This window comes from Podarcis tiliguerta (assembly GCF_965153285.1).
Source record: "Podarcis tiliguerta genome assembly, chromosome: 1".
Taxonomy (NCBI): Eukaryota; Metazoa; Chordata; class Lepidosauria; order Squamata; family Lacertidae; genus Podarcis; species Podarcis tiliguerta.
Window position 1 is genome coordinate 70,059,095 of NC_139534.1, and position 6,027 is coordinate 70,065,121.

The following is a 6,027-nucleotide window of genomic DNA, read 5'->3' on the forward strand; positions in this document are numbered from 1 at the left end:
GCAGCAGCCCTCTACATATCGTTACAGATCTGGGGTAACAGAGTTTGGGGGTGCAAGGGCACTCATAGCTGCTAGAATTAGTGAATGTTAGAAATTAATAAATGGCAGAATCTATATAATATTTGGAGTATTGAAAGGAAGATGCCAGGCCAGTGAAAAATACTGGCTAACCCTCTCCTTTTAAGTGGAACCTCTCTGTGAGGCATTATCATATATATTATTTTTATTATTTATTGAATTTATATTCCGCCCTATACCCAGGGGTCTTGGGGCGGTTCACAGAATAAAATCAATATATAAAACCACAAAATACATAATAAAAATAAAGACAACAACCCAATAGCCCCCCCCCCCAAAAAAAACAGATTTTAAAGGGCATAGGATGTAAATCAGATCAACCAAAGGCCTGATTAAAAAGGAACGTTTTTGCCTGGTGCCTAAAGGTGTATAATGAAGGCACTAGGTGAACTGATAAGAGTTGTAGTAGAAAACATCTGGATGTCAATCAGTTTGGGGAAAGCAGGATTAGAAAACGCACCAATGCTCTGTGCATTTTTGTGACTGATAACTTTTGGGCTTCATTTAAGTCCATTGCATGGAGAGAGAAGGCAACTGAGCTACAGTGATGGGCAGGATAATAGAGTGGGCACCCAAGACATAGCGTCATAGAACTGTAGAGTTGGAAGGAGCTCTGAGGATCATCTGGTCGAAGCCCCCGCAGTGCAGGCATCTCAACAGTCGCCCCAGTTGACTATTTGGATGGGCCGTCTCTGCATTTGTTCAGAGAGGCAACAGCTTGGCGAGATCTTACAAGTTCCTGGACATGTTCCTGTTACGTGTGTCAGCTAAAGTTCGCCATTGTTGACTGCCCCCAAGAGAATGCCTCAGTGAACTGGCTTGAATGCCTCTTCCTCTTTGGAAACACTGAAAACATTTGGCACGGCCGGCCACTTTGTTCTGGACCTTTTGGAAACCATCCCGGCTACATGTCTTCTTTTTATGATTCTCCCCAAAGGGACGTGCTTTGTGAAAGAGGTTGTGCAAACCCATCAAACAATGCCATCATTTTGAAGCCAAGCCCTTGGTGTGCACCCAGAGCATCGTCCGCCTCCACCTTTCTACTGACATATGACCACTGAGCCTGGCAGGACTCCAAGCACCATTCTGGCCTTGGCATGTGCCATGTTAGAAATCAGTGGACGATTCTCAGAAAATTGTCGCAGCCTTGAACAGACTGAGATGAAATATCTTATTTATATAGTGGCCTTAAGGGCTGAGAGGGAGAAGGGAAGTCAGAATGGTTTCACGCTTCTGGTGCAATGTGAGAAGCAGCCACATGTGCTTCTTCCGTGTCTTTGTAATGTGTGATTTAATGAGATTTCAATAACAATAAGTTACTGCTACAGTGAGGATTGGACCTGAGTTTCATTGCTTTTCAGAACAATTTCTCAGAAACCTGGCTCTTAAATTAGGATTTTTATCTAGTTTCATTTGAGTTTAAGGTGAAATTAAACATAACACTCAACAAGGCTACTGCCACAAACCGTCATGACTTTGTAATATGAAATACCGGTATTTAAAAATTCTGATATTTTGTTTGTGTGTTTGTGTATAAATGTTTTTTCCGTTCTCAAAAGAGATGAGCACTGAAAAGACAAGGCAACACTCATATTTTTTACTCCTGATTTATATTGTGTTGCCCTCCACCTCTCCATTAGGCAGTTTGTGTGCCAATTCAGAATTCGGACAAAAACTCTGAAAAGACAGAGAAGAAAATTAAAAGTTAAAGATAAGTGGGACTATTGAAAGTTATAGAAGCCTCTGCTGTGTTCAATGGAGTCATTTTCAGCAAGTGGTTCAGCTGAAGAACTGATGACAGGTCACTTCCATACCCTGGAGAACCAAAGAAGAACTATATCTTTGGAACTTGAGATCACCTCTTCATGACAAAATGAAGTAAATAAAGTTCCCTATACCAAAAATCAAAAGAGAAGCATTCCTACTATTAAGTGATTGAAGACATGACATGAATACAAAGGATTTCTTATTGTCTCTGTCCTCCTCTCTCTCTCTCTCTCTCTCTCTCTCTCTCTCTCTCTCTCTCACACACACACACACACACCAATCATGCACACAAACAATTCTCTGAACCAAAATCAGTGTTGTCATTTTCTAGTTGAAATGTTGCTGTTTTAACCCAAACTAACTGCTATGTTTTCTGGAATGGACTTAGTAGGAGTTCCTCTCTGGTCATTTCCAAACACAACAACTGCAGTTCAGTGTGTTCTTTCTCATTGCTGAATTTGATGTTCTTTAAAAAAAGTCACCTTCAAGCTGATCATCATGTGAATGAAATAATAAGGATATCAACGGAAGGATCGGAAGCAGCAGACGCACAAGACGCAATGGAATAATTAACTCATTGTGTTTCAGAAATGAATTACCTGAGTTGTACAAAATTAAATCAAGAAATCCAACCCTCCCTCATTTCACCTCTAGGGAAAACACTGGATGGATATATGTCACCTTTAGGCTCACTGTTCCTCTAAATCCCAGAACATTGTGTTACCATTCCTTCAATGGCTCTGTAATGGGAGAAGAGAAAGCAAACGAGTTTGTTCATAATACTACTTTGACTCAAAAGTTTATATTTTGACCAAAGGTCAACATGGCCTTGGGGTTTACAGCTTTTTTGTAAGAGGCAGTCTGGTCAGCAGGCTGACAGACAGCAGCTTTTTATAACATACCAAGTTAGTATCCCAGGAAATCTTTGTTCTCAGTATTTTTGCATGGACCAATGTATTATCCCATCTTGACAACCTTGTCATTTATTAGAACATTGTAGGGTTGGTCTACATGCTAGGAGACTACATGACATATTTCAATGCCATTTTTCATCTGCAGACCTCATTTTCATCAATAACGCCCCCGCAATGAGCCGCTAAAATTGGTCTTAGGCAAGTACAAAAGAAAACAAATACATTAGCAAGGATAGGTTATTGCTATGAAACAATCTTTCTTTCATTTTTGTTGGACATTCTGCTTGTTATAAAAGAAAAACCAAAGTTGAGATAGCTACATAGCTTATATTAGAAATATCTTTAATAGCTAGTAGGGGCTGACCCGAGATCGTTTCTTGGCAAACACATATTCTCAGAACAGTCCCAAAGTGGGGAGCATATGAGCCTTAATCAACCTGGTACCTTCCAGATGTTTTGGACAAGAACTCCTGCCAGCACAACTACAACATCTGGAGGGTTAAATGAAGGCTGCTTTAGATACAAGGAACGTGAAATGGATTGGGGGGTGGGGGAATATACAGGAGAGAATCAGCAGAAAGGCAGAAGGATGTTTAATCGCTTCCATGCCTGCCAGCTCTCCTTTTTACATGCTCCCCAGGGCTGCTGTCTCCTTAGCTGGATTTACTGTTTCCAGCTTGGGGTGGAATTAATTTTCAATGCCCCGAGGAGCACATGTATGAGAGAATCCTGGGCAGGGAATTGAGTTCTGGGGAGAACACAGAGTTAGGACTGTGCAGGATTGCAGGACTGCCGCTTTGCCGAGTTCAGAACGACACATTCCACCTTGGCTACAGAGTTCAGTCACAGCTTTTGCTCGGCAAAGCAAGTGTGTCTGTGTGGGAGACCGAGAGAGCTTTCCAGAGGCTAGCTAGCTGGCACGAGAGGGACACTGAGTTCTCCTTTCACCTGGCTCTTTTTGTGTCTCTTCCAGTTCCACTCCCACCAGCTCCTGCTTCCTCAGCTCACCTGCCACTCCTCCACTGGAGAACGGCTTTCCACGCCCCAAGGAGAGGTGGAGGCCAGGGAAAGAGCAGTCGGAATAAGCAACCTGAGCCCGAGATGCACTTCTGATTTGCTCAGGTGCCTGTTCCCTTCCGTGGACAAGCAGCAAAAAGGTGATCAGGTGAGTTGATGGTAAAGGTCATCCAGATTTTAGCTGCCTACCTCCTGAATGAAGATTGGGCAGTGCCTGCTTGCCTCAGAAGCAGTGCAAATAAGCTGCTTTGCTATCAGTGGTGAGCCCACTTTCAGCTGCCACCATCTCTTGCTCCTTATCAGAGATACCTTATACCAGTGGTGGGGAACCTTCCGCCCTCCACAACAGACTCCTATCAGTCCCAGTTAGTCTCCCAGCACAGGAGAAGAAGCATGGCTTGTGGAGAGGTCCAAGGGCCAGATAAAGATGCCTGGATGCATTTGGTTTCCCAGGCCTGCCTTAGCAGGAAACAAGCACCAGGCACAGAGAGAAGCAGTTACTGGCTGCGGACTTCACCTGACACAAGCTCTTAAGACAGACTGAGAAACGATGCATTTTAAATACTATTAAAAGAAATAATAATTGAAGTATGTACAAAACGGTCCAGGAGAGCTTCAGTTATCTTTCTGGAAAGTTTTAAAACTCATGGTGCCAAGGAATCCTAGGAGGTACATGCCTTGTGACGTCCTGCTCTATAAATAGTTTATATTGCAAGAATGCCTGGGAGTTTTAAAAGGTCAGCATTTCTGAAATTTTGCACATTGCCTTTTGAAGAGAAACCTGGCCTCTTACAATTGCAGTGGTTTTCATGGGATTTAAGGTCCTTTTTATAGTGTCTCATCAATGGACCAGACCCGAAAAGCACCTTGTTTTATAATCCTAGGAAAAGTTAGAAACTGCTTTGTTCATTTCTGAGAGAAAAACCTGAAGCTTAATCCAGTTAAATATTTTGGGCTGGGAAGCGTTCTGATCTGAGACTTGCAACCTGACCTGGATTGGGTCCCACTAAGTCTGCAGCTCGAGGGTTCTCCTGGACTTGATGCTGCGGAGGCGCTGGTTGTACTGGTAACTAGCAGTATTTTTATAACAACGATAATTTAAAAAATGGTTTAGGCTGGTTTAAAGGTGATTTGAAGGACTGCTTTCTTCCAATCAAATCCAGCTGGTCCTTAAGTTGCACTGTCAAGGTCAAACAGATTGGTGCGCATTAAAGATGCTACTTTTTCAGAGGCCCTGTACTTTGGAACTCTCTCATAAAGAAGTTTTCACTAGATGTTAAAAACGTATTTGTTTCAAGCTGCACTTCATTAAAAGTTTTGTGAATTGGGCTCTAAACCACTGTTGTATTATTTTTCTGTAATTGGATTGTTTCATTTGTATTTTTAAATTTGCTGTTTATATTACTTTATACCTTTCCATCTGAGGAGGTGGCATATATGATTCTACCGCTACTCATTTTATCCTCACAGCAATTTGGTGAGTTGGAGTAGGGGACTATTGGTTTCATTTGTTATTGTTTTTTATTATGTATTTTGTGTTTTTATCTTCTGCTTTTATGCTGTGAACTGCCCTGAGAGCTATGGGTGAAGGGCAGTATACTACTACTATTACTACTACTACTGCTGCTGCTGCTACTACTAGATTAGGCTGAGGGATAGTGACTGGCCCTAACTTGCCAGGTTAATTCCATTGCTGAGTGTGGATTTTAACCCTGGTTTCCCAAGTCATCATTCATTATGCTAACCACTTTACTATACTGGTTCTCCAGCTTGTTCTATATTCCTTTATTTAGGCTATAATTTCTGTGCAACTGAAGGCTTTATCTTGTAATTTTGCACAACATTCATGCCATCCATGCATAAATATAGCAGAACTAGCAACATTATTGAAAATGTGCTCCTAGGATGAGATATTTAACCAAGCAAGCTAATAATAAGTTCAAGTGGATTTAATCACATTAGGTTCCCTAGTAAATTAATTTGGGTTGTGGTGTCAACATAGAGTGTTATTTTGCTCTCAAATCTATTAAAGAAAAGAAGGAAAGAAATCAGATGCAGATAGCCTTGGAAACAGCTGTAATTAAACTGGACTTCTAAATAATCAGCTAAGCTGGTAAAGGACTTTGTGTGATGACCAGCCAGGGGGTCTGCATTTATTGTTCTTTTTAATGTATAGGCTGATCTCTTGAGACAGTCAAACTCAGTATTTAGCAGGCTTTTGTTTTAAACCCACAGTCCCTTGAGAACCGAA